Genomic DNA, 21,455 nt, shown 5'->3' on the forward strand with positions numbered 1-21,455 from the left:
CAGATGCCTCAATTGTAGAAAAACAATCCAACTTACACTTTTTGTGCATTAAGTAGCACAAGATTGATGTTGGCAAAATTAAAAAAAAATTCTTGTAGAGTTTCAGTTCAAATTTTTTTTTCTTCAAAATAGGCGAACAGACTATTGCAAAAGTTAGATGAGGAAGGAAGATCTTTACATGATGCCAGAGATTGTTGCATTTATTTTGAGTTTATTATTCTATCACAGAAATGTTTATTTTTTGCTGCTTAATCATATTGTTATGCATTTTGATTATTCTTTGTACCTCGTCTTGGCTTCTGAATTGTACTCCTTCGTTCTGGTAGGCGTGTTTCCAATTAGGTCTCAGCTAACTCTTACGTAAACCATTGGCTCTTATTCATGGTGTTTTTATCAACTATCGTAACTTCTTTTTTTAAGTTTGAGTTTATTAAGAAAAACAAGAAAAAGAACAGCATTGTAATAAATACAACAAGTCCTAATTAACATAAAGGTTGTTTGGAAAACAAGATATATGAGGAATATGACTATCAAGCTGTATACAAAAAGGAATATATACATTATAAACCAAAGGGGGAGGGGAGAAGAGAACAATATGTAATTAATTTATAATATAGGAGTAAAAGGCAAGAATAATACATGATTAAACACTTTGAGCATAAGCAATAAGTAAAATATAGGAATAAAAGGCAAGAATAATACATGATTAAACACTTTGAGCATAAGCAATAAGTAAAACTAAAATATCATGGTAAAAATATAAGAGTGCAAATATCTTCTAATAACCTAAGAACAAAGAGGCAAAGAGTGAAATTAAGGTGGTGTCCGAACTTCATCTGATACAGTAATAACTTTAACAATAGAAGAGGCAGATAAGGATAAATACGTGGTTAATGGAAGCCATAAGAGATCTCTTTTAATTGCTAGAGAAATAGGGGAAACATAATTAGTGTCTAGTCTATGATGAAAACACACAGCGTTCCACCAGGATCTAAAAGTAACTTTATCTGCTTGTTTCCAATTTGAGGTTATTGAATGAAAAGCAACAGCCAAAAATAGGTCTAGCAATTGAAAACTCGATTTTGACTGAGGCCATTGGGGCAACAGAGTACCTATTGGAGGAAATACGGGGAGCTCCGAAGGGAGCCAATGGGCAGCTTGCTTTAGGGAAAAAGCAGAGTGATAAGTTTTGAAATCAGGAAACCTAAGACCTCCATTAGATTTATCTTTTTTTAAAGAAGACAAAGCTATACAAGGGGGTTTGCCTTTCCAAAGAAATTTTGTTAAGAGAGAATCAATTTTCTTAAAATAGTACACAGGAATGTGAACCGGAATTATGGAAATAATATATGTTATCAGAGGAAGGAGAATCATTTTAATCGAGTCCATTCGGCCCCACCAAGAAAGAAAAAGAGTATGCAAACGTGTAATGGTATAATTTAATGTTCTAGTAATGTGATCGAAATTTAGTTTCAATGTTTCAGGAATTGTCGGAGCAAACCACAAACCCAGAATTTTTATTTTAGAGGCTTGCCATGAGAAACCGGTGTGGGTAAAAAGATGTTTTTGCCATAAAACATTTAAAGGCAAAACTTCACATTTATCAATATTAAGTCGATATGCTGTAATCTGAGAAAATGTGGTTACTTGTTGAAGAAAAGGAGATAGAGAGGTTGCAGGAGTTAGAACAATATAAGAGAATGTCATCAGCGTAGACTGACATTTTGACCTGATGAGGAACATATTGGAAACCTGAAATAAGAGTATCCTGCTTAATTTTAGTTTAAAAGGGTTTCAGCGCTATGACAAATAATAGAAGTGATAAGGGGCACCCTTGTCGTATCCCTCTAAGCAATGAAACATAATCTGAGGTTTTACCATTAACGAAGATTGAGGTTTTGGAACCTGAGTATAATAGAGAAATTAAAGCAATCAACTTAGATGGAAATCCAGCCCATTTTATTGCGTGGAACATAAAATCCCACCCAATCCTATCAAAAGCTTTTTCTGCATTCAAAGTAATTTCAGCAATCGGGTAATTTAATGAAGCCTTGCTGAGGATGTTGAAAAAGATTCGAGAATTGTCAGAGGCTAATCTTCCCTTAACAAAGCCAGACTGTTCAGGGCCTATCAGACCGGGTAGAATGGGGTGGATGCGTAGTGCTAAAGTTCTAGCAAAAATCTTATAGTCAGTGTTGACTAAGGAGATTGGAATAGTTCCCTGTGATATACCTTTATCAGTAAAAGATTTAAATAAAAGTAAACGATTGGGTAAAATAAGTTTTGCAAAGGGTTCATAAAGTTCAATAGTGAAGCCATCAGGCCCGGGAGCCTTTCCTCTTCTTAACACTGAAACTGCATGGGAAATTTCTGCTACGAAAATATCGATTCCAAAGGAATCAAAGTCAAAGTGATTGGAGGGAGGGGAAGCAGTTGACTGGAAATAAGTAGAAAGATAAGACTGTTCTGGTTGTTCTTCAGGAGAGTAGAGATTTTTATAAGAGGAAACAAATGCATTTAGGATATCATTATCCTTAAAAAGAGTGACTTTGGCTACATCCTGAGAAAAATATAGTCGATGGCACTCCCAATGAATTAGTTTTTTGGACTTGACAACCAACAAGACTTGAAGGAGGTTGATATATTACAGAAAGAACATGATGACTCCACGTGGTTTTGCTTTGACCTTGGGACCAAGTCTATGAGCCCGTTGGATGCTGAGTGAAGTAGAAGCAGACATATCCAGAAGCTGGGGCAAAAAAGTCTGAAAATAAACAGTTGGAGTGGAACCTTCAATATTTTCAGGGAGACCATAAATGCAAAGGTTGTTCCAGCGATTTCGATTTTCCAAATCTTCAGTGTGTTTTTTAAGGAGATTTATTTCTGATTCTAAAAAAGAGATACATGAGCAAGTAGATTGTAGAGTTTCTGTTATTTGTACTAGTACCCTTGATTCCGATGAAGACCATTTATCGTCCAAATGTTGCAGAGTCTTATTATTTTTCTCCATGGAAGGTTTGAAGGCACGAATTTCTGCAAGAATTACATCCATGGATGCTGATGTGGAGTGCACTGGAGATGGAGGGTCTTTTTTTTGGACGCCTGAGGGATACCACAGATAACTTGCTTGAAAGCTGCATTTTTGGTATGACGCCTGGTGTGGGGTCTGGTTTATGAGAAGGATTGTCCTCCATGTTGTTGTGCTTAGAGTCTGAGTCAGAGTGTGCAGTATGTTTGGTGGAAGCTGAAAGTTTAAGGTTTCTTAATCTCCCCATATAAAAGAAAAGGTTTTGTAAAGCACTGCGTAAGTTACAACCATGAGGTAAAACCTCAGAAAAATGTAAAATAAGGTCAGTCACAGAGTGAGGGGAGGAAGACCACCGCTCCAGAAGGGTGGAGCACACAGGAATGTATCAGAAAACCACAGGGTCGAATTCTTTATCCAGTATTATTAATGTAAATCAAAAAAACAATGGGTAAAACCCTTATTATGAAGATTATCAATTATTATCAATTAGCCATCACATATTGAAGAGATTTATCCACAAAAATGAGCCACCATGAGTGAAAAGGATTCCAGTAAATATAAAAGTCATATTCTCCTTGTGAATAACATGCCAACAGGATACAAAACAGAGAAAAAACAAGTGCACTGTGTAAAGGGGAAAAATAATCCAAACAGGGTTATGTAAGGAAGCAGGGGCTCAATACTGTGAGGAAAGACTGTTTTATTAGAAGAAGGGATGCGCTCACCTTCCAAAATGGCGGTCGTGACCTCACTGTGAGGAAAAATCCCCTGGGGCCAATATGGCCCTAAAATCGCTGCAACGTTGTTTCTAAAGGGTTCCAGCGACTCACCATTATTTGAGGGAGAGACGCCGTGCATCTCGTCCCTCAGCAAGTGCTGGAATGGACTCAATCTGCATCGAGGATTCCCTGGTCCAGCGGCGCTTCGGGGAGTCACGCTATTTTAGATCTGCATCAAAACCATGGCCCCAACTCTCATAACTTCTGAGAAGCCTTATTAAGAGAATCAGTTAGATTTTTCAGTAGAACATAAAAGAGATGCAGGGGCAAGAGCACCAGCCCCATCCACTTTGCCACTGCCACTCCTCCTCCACCTTCTCTGCCTCCACTTGCTCCTCATCCACCTCCTCTTCTCCGTTCCCTACCACCTACAAACACACTACCAAAGGCATGTGCAGTTTTGGGTTCACCTCAATCCTCACCAGGATTACATAGCCCCTAATATGAAGACCCTCTATATGACATAGCTGGGGAGCCAGGCTAGGGGGACACCTTTGAGATGATTACTCTGCAGACCCTCCTTTGTACCTTCACACAGATTTATATCACTGCAAACCCTTCACACCAGACAATACAACCTTATACCACGAGGTAATCGAACAGGCGGGCCAGTATCCTAAAGTGGACCTCTATGTAGTTCACAGTGTAAAAGTTCAATTATTAAATACCCGCAGCACACCCTTGATAATCTGTCTATAAAACCCTGCCATTTATTTGTGTAGCTAAACTCTCAGGTGTGCATAATTTTCATTCTTCTTGTTTTACTGGGATGTAATCAGTATGCCTACTATTGGTCTCCTTAACGGAATAGCAAAATGGTAGCCCAAACTAATTCAATAGTGTCATTGACCTTATTAGTCTTAAGAGAGGAAAACACCGGATCTAATAAATGGCTAAGCTATGTTTTGTTTTATTTAGCTCAGATCTTGGTTAAAGACCTTCAAATTATCTTGAACATGATCTGTTGTGCCTCCTGTTTAATAAAACCATAAATTGAAATCTCCTAAAACTATTAGATATTTATTTACCACGGTAATAAGGCATTAGTTATACCATCGTCATATACTAGGAGGCAACTTGAGGGTGCAAGACAATTAAGGTAATGACTTTACTATCTATTATTACCGTTAAAAATAGTGCTTCACAATTTATGCCATACAAATTGGCCATCCCATAGCTTGTCAGCTATTATACACATTTACAGCCACCCCACCAGCTTGTTTAATAGGATGGTCTGCTCTAAAGATTTTATTGTCTAGTGGAACCAATTCATTGAATATTGGGTTGTGGTGTACTAAAAATCATGCCTCTGATAAACTGAGTATACCGATGTTGTTTAGTTCCTATAAACCTATATAGGATCTGCGTGTTTAGACAACATTCACTGTAGGATTGGTGTCCAGACTGATTCTAGACACCCCTACCGGGTATGTTTGCCTGTGTACCAGCTAGCTCACAGTGCCACTAGAAACCCCTCTTACCAAGGAGGGAATAGTTCTTGGCATCTATCGAACATGACAACACTGTCCCTTCAGGGATCGTGTAAACAGTGCATTACTTTTTGCTCAGTCACTCGTGCTCACTTTGTCTCAGAGAAATACACAGAATAAACAGTGGGGAAGTTTTCAATAAGCATTTATTGAACCAGCATCATTCTAGTGTAAAATAGGTGTGCTGAAACAACCATTAGACAGAAAAAGATTTAAATGATTAGAAGCACCAATAGAGTAACAGGATGGTAGATTTCTACCATAGTGCTAAAACAGTGAATACAGGCAGGTATATAAAATACATGACAATAAAATGCGTACTCCTACGATGTCACCCTCACTAAATGTACCTAAGTGTACCTAGCATGTATGTAGGTGTAGAGCCAAGAATCCCTCTAGGATAAAGTCAACTCCATTACCTGAAGTGAGAGACTGTGGGACCCCGTCTTGGTCTCGAGATGGACAACCCACAAGGGATGTCAGACCACTACGAGCTGGAGTGTCTGCGTGCAGGAACCTCAGCGTCCCGCGTCAGTGTGTCAGCATGGAAGTCCTTTTTCTCCTCTGCCTAACCCAGCAAGATATGGTGTTTATATACCTAGAGTAGTACCCTTAGGGGTTCTACCTTGTCGGACTTAGGATGACGTAAGGGATGACCCTTATACATACTTATTATACAGGAGATGGTAGTCCTGCTGAGTTTCCAAGAATCCTCGTTCATAATGAATGAGGCTATTGTTCAGGGAAAACCCCATGTCCTATAAGCAGTACCATACATAGGTAAAAGGTCAGACCTAAAAAACGTTCTATAGTTTAATGGTAGAGGAGAATATAGGTGAAAGGTTAGGATGCTACCTGAGCCTGTATTGGGGTACCTATATGGAACAAAACACCGATAATGTGCGCTTCTCACAAATCTCTAATATGATTGTTGATGTGCAATTGCTGACTTCATATTGACTAATATCCCCTTCAAGAATATTTTTTTATTAGTTGCAGGACAAGCTGAAAGAACAAAATATGCATTGCATTGAGCAGATTTTGCAATACAGTTCCTTCTATTTCTAAAGTAGGAGTAATTTCCAGGTCCAATTCAAGAGGACCATCTGGCCAGGATGTCTGGGTCCCCCACCTGACCCTAAACAAGAAGTAAAAAGCTTAGGCGTGTGGCTCGATACAGACCTTTCGTTCACCACGCAAGCAAAAAAAGTAGCCGGGACGTGCTTCGGGCTCTTGAAATCACTGAGGAAGATCCTGCCCCTCTTGCCCCCCAACTCGCAAAAATTGCTAATTCAAGGCCTGATTCTTTCTAGGCTTGATTATAGCAATGTGATCTACTTGGGCGCCCCTGAAGCAACAATGAACAAGCTTCAGAGAATTCAGAATGTCGCCGCAAGGATTCTCACTAATACTCCTGCCAGAGCCTCGGCCAAACCAGCACTAAAACTCCTTCACTGGCTCCCAATTAGGGAGCGGGTCAAATTTAAGGCCCTGTGCCTAGCCCACAAACTGCTACAAAATCAAGGCCCCCCTATTCTCAGAAAATTTATCAAACCTTATAAATCCTCTAGATCCCTCCGTTCTGACAAGGAGAATCTCATCATCACTCCCAGATTTAAGAAGGCACGTTCAGGCGGAAGACGTTTCTCAGTCCACACCGCCCGCCTCTGGAATGCACTCCCCCGCGACCTGAGAATTGAACCACATTACCTACGCTTCAGGAAGCGGTTGAAAACCCACCTTTTTCCCTAAAAGCAACTTGCTCTTCCGGAACCCCGATCTCCTACCCCCCCCCTCCCCTCCCTTACCCCCCTCCTTTCCCGGCCCTCTGACCTGTAGAGGTAGGGTTCTTAGCGCTGGGATACCTCCGGGTGACTACGCGCTCTATAACATTTTTTAATAATAATAATAATAAGAGCCCTATCTCTCAGTGACAGTTGCTGAGATACAGAATGGGTTATATTATTGGATTAATACTGGCAGCAGGGGCAGCAGAGCCAGCATCCTTCGCCAGTGGATGTCACTGTGCATGGACAAGCCTGCCTTTGGCATGCCGATACACAGCTGGCTTCATTTTAAGCTGCCATATTTCTGGGTCGAAGATGTCTTTATCGTCTTTTGGTAGTTGCGCCCTGATCAGTCTCTTTCCTCCTTTACCCCAACAGGTTTCACTGCCGCTCCTTCCTGTTAGCTGTTCCACCCATTTGTATAGAAAAAACACAGATAATGCACTATTTTTGATGATTTGTGGGCTGCTTTCTGAGGCTTTCTGGGCAGTTAGGAGTGGAGTTTACTGATGTAGTTCCCTTCCTTGTGCCCTGCCAGGCCACGTTGTCAATCGATTTTACCTGCACACTAAGTAGTCTCAATGGAACAGGTTATTAAATTTTTGTTTCACCCCAAACAGCCAAATGGAAACCAGTTATTGCTATTACTTGATTGTGTTCTAGGCATGTGAACTGTAGATCACATGCTTTGCATACTCCTGCCATCTAGTGTTGGGTCCGGATGTTTGCAAGTTGTTTTTCTTCAAAGAAGTCTTTCCAGTCACAAGGTAGGGTAACTCTTCCTTTCGGTGATAGTGCACATGGGCATCGACTCCATTGTTAGATTTTTTTTTTCCGCCATCGGGTTTGGACGTGTATGGCTGCACTCCGGTTCAAAACTATTCTTCGGCTTCCTCTTGGTGAGCAATCCACTCTACCAACATCAGTATTGTTGTCGTACGCGTATGCCACTTCTCCGCATATAGTATCGGTCGAACAAAAACTTTAATTTCGATCGGGAAACTCGTGGAAGACTGTCTGGCCTAACCGCGTCAGTCCACCTCGCAGTCGATGGAACGGACTCCATTTAAATTCTGTCCTCGGTGTCATGCGAAGTACCCACGCACCGACTCGCACAAAGTGTGCAACTTGTACTTGTCTTCTAAGCACAATGACAGGTCGACGTGTGCAGATCGTTTCAATCCAAGAAGACTCTCCACGATCTTCGGGCTTGATGTCGTGAAATGCAGAGCAAGAACGTCAAATACACACTGGACATCTTCGGTGAAGGATCCGAGCAGGAAGAATTAGAAGCTCATGCTGCCGAAGAGGAACAGGAGGAGCAGCCTTTATCTGTGCCAGAGTCGAACTCGGAAATGGACGAGGAGATATCAAATGGTCAAGGTCGCGTGAGTACCGAACACCCCTTGCCGTGACATCAAACTCCTATCAAGCACAAGGCTTCAATGCCACCCCTTTCTCTGGGTCATGGTCGGCACTGAGGCGATGTTTCTAACGCCACGCCTTCCGGCTCTGCACCAAAACACATTGTCAAGCCCTCCGGCCTGGGAGTGAGTCGGTCAAAGTCCGTGTTGGAGCTGAAACCTTCGAGCTCGAAGCCAAAAACCGCTTCGGAGCCCAAACCGTCGATGCAGAAATCCAAAAAGCCTTAGGAGCTGAAATCTTCCACACCAAAAGGAGATTTTATTTCAGTACCGAAGCCGTCGGTACCAAAACCTAAAGATGTTCCTTTAGGAACATGGGATCCGATTTTCGACTTCCCACCTCCCGAATCATATCCCAAGCAAAAGGAGATCTACATTAATCCTGATAGAGGATGTCTTCTGGCCAAGCTGCCTGTAAAATGCAAATCTGACTCAGAAGGCATACAATACAAGATCACATTGAAAAAGAAGAGTGTTTGTACTAACCCATCTCCTCCTCCTCCTCCTCCACCACGTTCCCGTACACCACCACCACCTTTTCCAACATTAGAGCCACTACAGTTTACACCACAGTACTCTCCACCCTCACAGCCTTATGATAATCAGGTTGATGATATAGGTGATGTAGATGATGAGGATATTCAGTTGCCGCTAGATCCCTGGAAGGACTACACTATTGACCCACCTACAGATAATGACCCAGACCTTTACCCTGCAAAGCCTTCCCGTCCTGATGACAACGTAGGTTATTTGGAACTGCTTGTTAGAGCTGCAGAATACCGTGGGGTACAGCTACACAAGCAATCTCTAGAAGAAGATTTCTTATTTGAAACTTTAAGTAGCACACACAGCTCTACTCACTCTCCCCCTATGTTTAAGGGCATGATGAGACATGCCGATGACATCTTTAAGGACCCCGTTAGAGCTCGTATCCTCACTCCCCGAACAGACAAAAATATAAGCCTGCACCATCTGATCCGGTCTTCATTAAGGGGCAGTTACCTCTGGACTCCCTTGTCATTTCTAATGCCCGTAAACAGGCTAATTCATAAACTTCTGGAGATACTCCACCTCCGGACAAGGAGTCTAAACTAATAGACGCCTCAGGCAAAAGAATAGCTGCCCTGGCGACGAATCACTGGCGCATTGCCAATACCCAGGCCTTGTTAGCCAGGTATGATAGAGCACACTGGGATGAAATGGAGCAATTGCTCCAATATCCTCCAGATGAGCACAAAGCCAAGGCACAGGATTTAGTGCAGGAAGGAAAGCTCATCTCTAATTCTTCCATCAGATGCGCTTTGGATGCTGCTGATACTGCAGCTAGAGAAATTAACACTAGTGTGTTACTCAGGAGACATGCTTGGCCAATGATTTCTGGTTTCAAACCAGAAGTCCAATAGTTTATACTAAACACTCTGTTTGACAAACAACATCTCTTTGGGCCTGAGGTAGATCAGTCTTTTAGAGAAGATGAAAAAAGATACAGAAGTAGCCAAGTCTATGGGAGCTCTGCAGTCTCCTTCAACCCGCTGCTCCTTTCGTCGCTCCTTTTTCCGTGGCGGCTCCAAAAACACATCTTCAGACGCCAATGTCTCCTCCTATAAAGGCAACAATCAATCCTCCTCCACAAGAGGTTTCTTCAGAGGAGGATACAGAGGTGACAACGATAAAGGTAGAGGCAAAGGTTCTACTCCACGTACCTCACCCTTCCCCTAACAAGCAGTGACTCTCCTATCATTCTCCCCGGTCACTCAACACCTGTAGGGGGACGTCTTCAACAATTCACTCCATTTGGCAGCCAATAACTACAGACAAATGGGTGTTAGGAATAATCCAACATGGTTATTGCCTGAAGCTTACCACCAATCATCCAAATATTCCACCTCGTTTTCACAAACTATCACCAGAACATTTACACCTGCTCAAACAGAAAGTACAGTCTCTCTTGCTAAAAGGAGCCATAGAGACAGTCCCATTGAAATACCAAGTATTTCCTAATTCCCAAAAAGGACGGGCCTTAAGGCCTATTCTCAACCAGTACATACTGTCAGAACATTTTCACATGGTGACACTTCAACAAGTGCTCTCACTTCTACAGCAGGGCAACTTTATGTCTAATCTAGACTTAAAGGACGCATATTTCCACATTTCAATTCACCCCGCTCATCACAAATATCTCAGATTTGTGATAGTGGGTCAACATTACCAATTCAAAGTACTACCCTTTAGAGTCACTACTGCTCCCAGGCTATTTAGCAAATGCCTGGCAGTAGTTGCAGCTCATCTCAGAAGACAGCATATCCACATCTTCCCCTACCTGGACGAATGGGTCATCAAAGCCAACAATCACCAGAAGTGTCTCGAACACACCCAATCCATGATTCACCTACTACATCAACTAGGGTTTACAGTAAATGCCATGAACTCTCATCTGTAGCCTTCAAATACTGAGTCTTATCTAGGAGCCTCAATAGACACTCACAAAGCTCTAGCCTCTCCTAATGCAGCCTGAATCCATAATATTCAGTCTCTTTGCTCTCAATTTCAGGCCAACCACTCATTACCAGCCAACGTTTTCATGCAACTGCTGGGAATGATGGCGTCTTGCATAACAATTGTACCTCATGCAAGACTTCACATGCGTCCCCTTCAAGAATGCTTAGCAAGTCAGTGGAACCAGTCGCAGGGTCGTTTAACCGATCTAGTGTGGGTAGATGGCTGTACTCATCACTCTCTGCAGTGGTGGAACCCACAACATGTATCCAAAGGGCGGCCCTTTGCCAATCCTGTTCGATAGACAGTACTACAGCAAACGCATCGCTGACTGGTTGGGGTGCTCACATGCAACATCACACAATTCAAGGCTTGTGGAGTCAACAGCACAACATTCTCCATATAAACCACCTAGAGCTACTAGCAGTGTTTCTAGTGCTCAAAGCCTTTCAAACTCACCTCGTGGGTATAGCTGTCCTAGTTCGCACGGACAACATCACAGCTATGTACTAAGTTTAGGCTTTCCTGTTTCCAGTTTCTATTTGTGGTAAATACTGGTGTTTTTTTCCCAGTGTTTTCAAGTGATTTCAGTGGGTTATCAGTGGTTACACATTTACGCGACATTAAAAACAGCAGAAATAGTGTTTTTTCGTTGTTTATGTAACGTTTTGTTTTTATTATTGCTTGCTTTCTGCACTGATAGTCAATGGTATATAGACAGTGTATGTACAGTGTATCTGAGATCCAAATACATTTTTACAAATCAAACTTATTTTAGTACACCATACAATACTTCTTCAGTGAGTCTTTGGTCATGTGCGCTTACTTTTTCCTTCCCATGAAAACATTTTTTTGTAAAAAGGCCCTCTCAACATTGGCACTTGAGATGAGCAACGCCAAAACAGCCAGTACACAATTTGCTAACTGTGGCCTTTGACATAGCTTTCCATGCCAATTATGGTGCACTTAAAGATTGCAATTCTCTTGGTAGGTTCGGGAATATTTGTGTTGAACTGGGCGCTTATGTCCTCAGAGTTGTTGAAGCGGTCAAAAATGAAGCAACACTTTTGACACCACAGAGAAAATGTCCCTTTACAGAGGGGATCTAGTACTTGTACAAAGTACGACAGTGAGGTTTAATTGACTTCAAATGCCATGGTTGGTGAAGGGACACTACTGTGCATCTTTGCAAGCCATTTCCCATACATTGTAAAATGAAAGTTCCTGAATTGCTTGTCAACATTGCTTTGCTTACCAAGTGGCAAGCACTCTTAACATGAAACATGTTGCAGTGCCAAAGTCACTAATGGTGTCGCCCAGCCTACTCTCAAGGAGATGTTTCACATCTACACCAATTATGCTGAACACTTGGCAGACAAGGGTATTTTCAGACTCCAGTTGTTTTATTATGTCCACTACAGCAGTTATATTTTCCTGTAAAAATCAAAAAATACATTAGAGTGTACTTTTTTCACATCACTATCACTATGCGACCATAGATCCTCACATTTCTTGCCTTTGGCATCATCAATTCTGTAATCAGTTGCCACATGGATAATATAGCATTCACAGCCCCTTGGACTGAGAACCATCAGCTTAGTGACACAGTTGAGATGATTCTTTCACTGATGCCACACAAAGCACAAAATGAGAAATATTTGCATTTTAGTTCCCGAACATGACAAAACAGTGCACCAGAATGGACTAAAAAGTCAATAGCATTCTTCATTAACTCTGAACATTGTAAAGATGCTTTTACCATATCATCTAACAAGTGGCTAGGTTCTCTTACAGGGAAGCACTTCCGCTCAGGTATCGATTTGGACAGGTCATCACACAGCTTTTTTATATACGTAGCTGAATCACTGCAAATACAAACAATATCACTCCAATCTTTGTTGAACTTGGAAATAACCTGTTTGAGGCATATGAACTGTAGATCATATGCATTAGCATAGATTGCCATCTGGTGTTGGGCTCGGATGTTTGCACTTTGTTTTTTCTTCGAAGAAGTCTTTGTAGTCACAAGGTTGGTGACTCCTCCTTTCGGTGATAGTGCGCATGGGCATCGATTCCATGCCCAGATTGTTTTTTTCCGCCATCGGGTGTGGATGTGTATTGCAGTGCTCCGGTTCGGTATCGTCTTCGAACCTTTTCGTTGCGCATCCTTACCACTCAACGGTATTGTTTTCGATCGAGCTTTCCCTTTCGACGCGTATTGTAAAATCCAAGAACATCGATCGGTAAGGCCTACCCGCGCCGACCACGCCAGCAGTCAATGGAATGGACTTCATTTAAGAAATGCCCGGGGTGTGGTGCTAAGTTCCCACATACAGACCTGCACGAGGTCTGTAACCTCTGCCTATTCCTGGAGTACGAAGAAATCAACTGCGAGGCCTGACAATCATTCTGATCGGAGGAAACGATTTGTGACCATCGGGCTCGACGTCACGAGATGAGACACAGCACTAGTCCGGTGCCAGACGTCTTCAGAGAAGAGTCGGAATTCCAACCCGGCGCCGAAGAAGAAGAAGAACTCATCTCCTTGTCTGAAGCCGATTACTCCGACATGGTAGAGGACTCGACCGTCACTCTGGCTCAACGAACAGTGAGTAACGAGCCCCAACTGCCCACAAAAACACCAAAGACTCTGGTTACACCTTCACCTTCGTGCTCAGGTTGACACCGTGATAACATTTCAGACGCCCGCCCTCGGGCCCGGCTATGAAACATAAGGACAAGTTGTCCGGCACGGGATCGAGCCGACCCCATGCAGGTGCCGAATCCATTTCTTTGGCACCGAAACCCAAGGCCAAGCCTGACGCTCCGCTATCGGCACCAAAGACATCTTCGGCACCGAAATAATCGGATCCAAAACCTCATAAAGCTTCGGAGCCGATACCACCTAAACCAAAAGTTTCAGAACCGCCACCGGCCCGTAACCAGTAAAAAACAAAGCATCGGAGACAAAACCAACTAAAGAGAAACCTTCGGATCCGAAACAGGGAAAACTCAAGCCTTGGGAGCCAAAACAACCCACACTAAAGCACCAAGCCCAAAAAGCACAGAAGCCCTCTTAAACCTTCTGAATATAAACAAAAGCACAAAGAGACTCCATCCAAAGAACTTTCTGCACAAGATTCTTTGGATCCAAAACAGAAACAATTGCATATTGATCCTGAAACTGGAAAACTTCGAGCAACGCTTCGTAAGAAACGGAAGCTGGATCTCCCCGAAGACTACCATATCCCTCTTAAGAAAAAAGACATGGGTACTATCCCCTTTCCCCCTTACATACCTCCCTCTCCTCCACCTTTTAACCCAAATTTACTGATTTCACCAGTGAACTCACCACCACCACGTTTCTCACCTGAGCCACAGGATGATACTGATGGGGACGGAAATGGGGATGGGGATGATAATGAGGACAACATTCCACAGGGCACAGACCCCTGAGATGACTATGATAAAGATCTGGATAACACTAATGACCCCGATCTATATCCCTCCAGACCATCACCACCCGATGACAATATTGGTTTTGCACAGCTAATTAATAGAGCTGCTCAGTACCATGGGGTGGAACTACATACTGATCCCTTAGAGGAGGATTTTTTAGTGGAAACATTCGCTCCTTCCCAAAAAAAATATAAAGCCGCTCCTACAGACCCAATTTACATCAGGGGTCAGGTACTTTTAGATTCTCTTGTCGTCTCAAATGCACGGAAAAGAGCAAATTATCAAACTACAGGTGACGCCCCTCCTCCTGACAAGGAGTTCAAGCTTATAGAGGCATCAGGCAAGAGAATCACATCACAAGCTGCGAATCATTGGCGTATTGCCAATGCACAGGCTCTCCTGGCCCGATATGATAGAGCTCACTATGACAAGCTAGAAAAATTAATGCAGCATTTACCAGACCAATACAAGCCTAAAGCTCATGACCTCATTCAAGAGGGTAAGCTCATTACAACTACTTCTATCAAATGTGCCCTTTATGTGGCTGATACAGCCTTGCGTGCCATTAACACCACCGTTTTTCTACGCCGACACGCTTGGCTTTGAATCTCAGGATTCAATCAAGAAGTACAATCAGCACTACTTAATCAGGCGTTTGATTAGGAACATCTTTTTGCCCCACAGTCGAATCTTCATTGGAGAAAATGAAAAAAGACACAGAGACTGCTAAGTCCATGGGGGCCTTACAACTACCTTATAATAGGGGCTCCTTTTGTTGCTCCTTTTATAGGGGTGGCTCAAAGACAACTGCGTCAGAAAACACCTCCTCCTCTTACAAAAGTCCCAATCAATCTTCCTCATCCAGAGGATATTTGTGGGGAGGATACAGAGGAAATAACAATAGAGGAAGAGGCAGAGGTAACTCCACCCGCACTTCCCTGCCACCAAACAGTGACTTCCCTCCACTACCCCCGATCATTCCACTCCTGTCAAGGGACGTCTCTCACAGTTCCTACCTGTCTAGAATTCCATCACAACAGACAAGTGGGTAAGACAAATTATCCAATATGGTTATTGCCTGGAACTTACCTCCACTCTACCCAACATTCCTTCCAAACAGTGTGCGATGTCTTCAGAACATCTCACCCTCCTAAAACAAGAAGTTATCTCCCTGTTACAAAAACATGCAATAGAACCAGTCCCCTTGACTCATCAAGGCACAGGGGTTTACTCACTCTGTTTTCTAATTCCAAAAAAGGACAGCTCTCTCAGACAATATTGGACCTCAGGCAGCTAAATCTCTACATTCTATCAGATCATTTCCACATGGTCACCCTCCAACAGGTGCTCCCATTAATTCAGCAAGGCGACTTTCCACTTTGGGTTTAAAGGATACCTACTTCCACATTCCCATTCACCCTGCTCACAGAAAGTATCTCAGATTTGTGGTGGACGGTCAACACTACCAGTTCAAAGTCCTCCCATTCGGGGTAACCACAGCACCCAGAGTTTTCACCAAGTGTCTAGCAGTAGTTGCAGCTCATTCAAGAAGACAACACATTCATGTGTTTCATTATCTGGACGATTGGCTCATAAAAGCCAAATCACAACAAAGCTGTGTTCAACATACCCACAAAAACAATTCAGCTGCTTCACCGCTTGAGATTCACAGTAAATCTCACCAAATCCTACCTCCACCCGTCCAACACACAAGTTTATCTAGGAGCTACAATAAACACTTGCAAGGCTCTAGCATACCCTAACCCAATCAGAATACGCAACATACAGGCTCTAATATCACAATTTCAACCTCAACACTTATTACCAGCTTAAGTGTTCATGCATTCAGTATAATGGCCTCTTGCATTCTAATAGTCCCTTATGCAAGACTCCATATATGTCCTCTACAGGAATGCTTAGCACGTCAGTGGAAACAGGCTCAAGGCCAGCTGACAGATCTGGTGTTGGTAGACAGCTGCACCCATCGCTCTCTGCAGTGGTGGAACTTACAAAACCTTTCCGAAGGGCGGCCGTTCCTCGAGCCCGTTCCACAGATAATGCTAACAGCAGACGCATTGCTCTCTGGCTGGGGAGCTCATCTGCAAAATCATACCATTCAGGGTTTATGGACTCCATGACAAAAGCAGTTCCACATAAACCACCTGGAACTTCTGGCAATTTTTCTAGCTCTAAAAGCCTTTCAAGTCCATCTACTCCACAAAGCTGTCATAGTCCGTACCGACAACATGACAGCAATGTATTATATATAAAAGCAGGGAGGTGCACACTCCCTACAACTCTCGCGACTAGATCAAAGCATATGGAGATGGGCCATTCCTCAAAAGAAATATCTCCTTGCGGAACACCTTACAGGAGAAAACAATCAGATTGCAGAAATGCTCAGTCGTCAGCAACAACAGATCCACGAATGGGAGTTGCCTCCTCAAGTTCTCCTTCCATTCTTTCAAATGTGGAGCTACCTACAAATAGATCTGTTCGCCACACACCAGAAAGCAAAATGCCCAAACTTCGCGTCCAGGTATCCACACCCTCCTGTCCAAAGGCAATGCGCTATAGATGAACTGGTCAGGAACATTTGCTTACGTTTTTCTGCCTCTCCCGCTCATTCTATTAGTGGTTCGGAAGCTCCAACAGCATTCACTCAAAATGATCCTGGTTGCTCCCACAGGGGCTCGACAACCTTGGTTTACAACCCTGTTGGAACTATCTGTAGTTTTTCACCAAAAACTACACCTCTCACCCAAGCTTCTCACTCAGAAACATGGAGAGATAAGACATCCAGATCCGAATCAACACAACCTTGCGATCTAGCACCTGAGATCTTAGAGTTTGGTTACCTTACTCTCCAACCAGACTGTATGAACGTCATTAAAGAGGCTAGACGCCCTACCACAAGAGCATGCTACGCAGCAAAATGGTAACGATTTGTATTTTACTGTACAAACAATCAAATCAATCCACTAGATGCTTCCATTCAAAACATAATTTGCTATCTCTTACACCTACAATGCTGTAACTCAGCATACACATCTATACGATTGCATCTCGCTGCAATAGCTGCTTATCTACAAAACAGACAACATTTGTCTTTGTTTAAAGTGCCCGCTATCAAAGCATTTATGGAAGGACTCAAAAGAATCATTCCCCCTAGAGTTCCACCTTCTCCAGTTTGGAACCTTAATATTGTCCTTACAAGACCTATGGGTCGACCATTTGAACCTCTGCACAAATGTGAGCTACAGTTCCTCACTTGGAAGGTGGCCTTCATTATCGCAATCACATCTCTTAGAGGAGTTGGTGAGCTCCAGGCACTAACCATACAAAAACCATTTCTGCAAATCCATCACAACAAAGTGGTTCTTAGGACTAACCCAAAATGTTTACCTAAAATTGTTTCTGCCTTTCCCCTCAATCAGTCTGTTGAACTACCAGAGTTTTTCCCTCAACCAGACTCAGTGGCAGAACATGCTCTTCACACACTAGATGTCAAAAGGGCAATACTTTATTACATTGAATGAACAAAATCTTTTAGGAAAACCAAACAACTCTTTATTGCTTTTTCACCACCGCATAAAGGCAATCCCATTCCAAAAACTGGTATTGCACGATGGATAGTTAAATGCATCCAACTATGCTACATTAAAGCTAAACGCACATTAAATATTCCCTCTAGAGCGCATTCTACACGCAAGCTAGGAGCTTCTATGGCATTCTTAGGGAATATACCCTTAGATGACATCTGCAAAGCTGCAACTTGTTCTACACCTCACACATTCACAAAACACTACTGTGTAGATGTGCATGCAAAACAACAAGCTAGTGTGGGCCAGGCCATCTTAAGAACACTTTTTCAAACTACTGCAACAGATACAGGTCAGCCACCGCTGGGAAGATAACTGCTGTATAGTCTATGCTAATGCATATGATCTACAGCTCATATGCCTCGAACGGAAAATGCAACTTACCCAGTATGCATTCTGTTCTTGGCATGTAGAGCTGTAGATTCATATGCACCCACCCACCTCCCCGGGTACCTCTATCTGCTGCAGTATTATCTTACTTAGATACAACACACATGGACATCTCTTTCTATTCATACTAACCCCATCATCACCCTTTCTGGCGAAAACAATCTGGGGATGGAGTCGATGCCCATGCGCACTATCACCGGAAGGAGGAGTCACCAACCTCGTGACTACAAAGACTTCTTTGAAGAAAAACAAAGTGCAAACATCCGAGCCCAACACCAGATGGCGATCTATGCTAATGCATATGAATTTACAGCTGTACATGCCAAGAACAGATGCATACTGGGTAAGTAGCATTTTCCTTTTCCAGCAGCATTCCAAGTGACATTGTGTTCCATGTTTTGCAAATGTCTGGTGTTATGTTTTCACCCCTATCCCAGATGCTTGGTGATAGCACTCTTTTTACATATACTTATCACTATACCTTGCATTGAATGTTTAACCCTTTCGATGCGCATGACGGAGCGGTTCCGTAATGCGCATCGGTCGCGCTGTGCGGATGACGGAACCGCTCCGTCACGGCCCCGCCCGCGCAACGAACCTTCAGCACGGCGCAGTAATCCGCGCCGCGCTGAAGGGGTTAAAGCCTGAGGTGTCGGCAATTCACCTACTATCAATACTGACTCACTAGAAACTGGGGACTGATGTATCAAGGGTTTTTACCCATCCTTTGTACGTAAATGTGATGGCACATATTGGGAAAGATTCTTATGACACCAGCTATTTTACCTATCAGTGAAAGAATCAAACGCAGCCAAAATATCAAACATGATTTTGATATATCCTCATTCTTTACAGTTTATAAAAGCATTAAATAAGACCTAAAACATGCTTCTAAACCCTGCATCTTTAGACCAAAGACCCCTAAACTGAAAAAAGCAAAAGGAAGAAATGATATTTAGGTGACATCCCTAAATAACAAAACTCAAGCAGAATAATGTTAGCACAGTCTTTCTTGCTGCTAACTTGTATAACAAAGTTGCATTGTATTGGCCCCTACAGGAAGAAAAAAATTACTCTTTCACTCTACTTTTCCTTTCTTTGAATGGCATTTAGTTTGTGTTTCAGCAGGTGTTTTTTCAGTGTTTATATGTTTACAGTGGTGAGTGCTATTTCCCTTTCGGTGGGGTGTTATCAAAACTGGACAGCCTAACTATGTTCAAAAACACTCTCTCCAACTGTCACACCTAGCACATGCCATTTGGAAATGGGCGATACTACACAAAATTGATCTCCTGGCAGAACACCTACCGGGAGTAAACAATCAGATTGCTGAACTCCTCAGCAGACAGAGGCAGGAAATACACGAGTGGGAACTTCATCCTCAAGTTCTCCTCCCATACTTTCAGGAATGGGGATTTCCTCAAATAGACCTGTTCGCCACAGCCGAAAACACAAAATGCCCAAGCTTTGCCTCTAGATTCCCACAACCACTCTCCAACGGCAATGCCTTATGGATGAACTGGTCAGAAATAGTTGCCTATGCTTTTCCGCCTCTCCCACTCATTCAACTGGTAGTTCGGATGCTCAGGCAAACATCCCTCACACTGATCCTAATAGCTCCCACATGGGCCCGTCAACCTTGGTTCACCACCCTGTTGGAGCTGTCAGTAGTTTCACACCAAAAGCTGCATCTCACCGCCAGTCTCCTCACACAGAGTCATGGAGAAATCAGGCACCCAGATCCCAAAGAACTCAACCTGGCGATCTGGCTCCTGAAGTCATAGACTTTGGTTATATAAATCTACCACCAACTGTATGAATATCATAAAAGAAGCCAGAAGACCTACTACAAGAGCATGTTATGCAGCTAAATGGAAACAATTTGTTATATATTGTAATAATAACAATATCAATCGGTTAAATGCTTCCATACAAAATGTTACTTGTTGAACTTGCAGCAATCTGGACTAGCCTACACATCTATCCACTTACATCTGGCTGTAACAGCTGCTTACTTGCAAAATAGACAACACTTGTCTCTATTCAGATTGCCAGTCATTAAAGCCTTTATGGAAGGATTAAAAAGGGTAAAACCACCTAGACTTCCACCAGCGACAGTGTGGAATCTCAACATAGTCCTAACACGGTTAATGGGTCCACCAATTGAACCAATGCATAGGTGCCAACTGCAATTTCTCTCTTGGAAAGTTGCTTTCCTCATCGCAATTACTTCCCTGAGGAGAGTGGTGAACTTCAGGCATTAACCATGGAAGAACCCTTTTTTCAGATTCACAAAGACAAAGTGGTTCTTCGTACTAACCCTAAATTTCTACCTAAAGTAGTATCTGCCTTTCACATCAATCAATCAATCAGTTGAGTTGCCCGTGTTCTTCCCTCAACCTGATTCAGTGGCAGAACGAGCTCTACACACCCTTGATGTTAGGAGAGCTTCACTATATTAAAAAGAACAAAACGCTTTCGCAAGACAAAGCTACTATTTGTTGCTTTTGCTCCACCACACAAAGGCAATCCCATATCCAAAACGGGTAATGCTAGATGGATTGTCAAATGTATTCAGACATGTTTTGCGAAAGCAAAAAGAACTTTAACAATATCCCTTAGAGCGCATTCCATTTGCAAAATAGGGGCTACTATGGCTTTTTTGGGAAATATTCCCATAGCTGACATATGTAAGGCAGCTGACATATGTAAGGCAGCAACATGGACATCGCACACATTCACCAAGCATTGGGGGGGAGGAGTTGGCCTAACGGCTGGTGTGGTCGACCTCGAATCTGGGGAACTGGGTCCGAGTCTCAGGAATGACGCTAAACATCCTGTGATTCTGGGCAAATCACTTAATCTCCCCATGCCTAACAACAATGAATGTGTCCTCATGTAATGCAATTGTTGCTATGTAAAGCGCTCTGATACCCGATCGATACCTTAGGGTCAAGTTCGCACTTTATAAAACTCCGTAAAATAAAAAGCATTATTGTA

At 42.8% G+C, this 21,455-nt stretch overlaps 1 protein-coding gene across 2 annotated transcripts in view; it reads left to right on the plus strand.

The window, feature by feature from the left end:
• Positions 1 to 21,455, plus strand: part of LOC146854277 (zinc finger CCCH-type antiviral protein 1-like) — a 479,951-nt gene that overhangs the window by 456,773 nt on the left and 1,723 nt on the right. The window lies entirely within an intron of this gene.

Source organism: Triturus cristatus, chromosome 4_1 (assembly GCF_964204655.1).
Source record: "Triturus cristatus chromosome 4_1, aTriCri1.1, whole genome shotgun sequence".
Taxonomy (NCBI): Eukaryota; Metazoa; Chordata; class Amphibia; order Caudata; family Salamandridae; genus Triturus; species Triturus cristatus.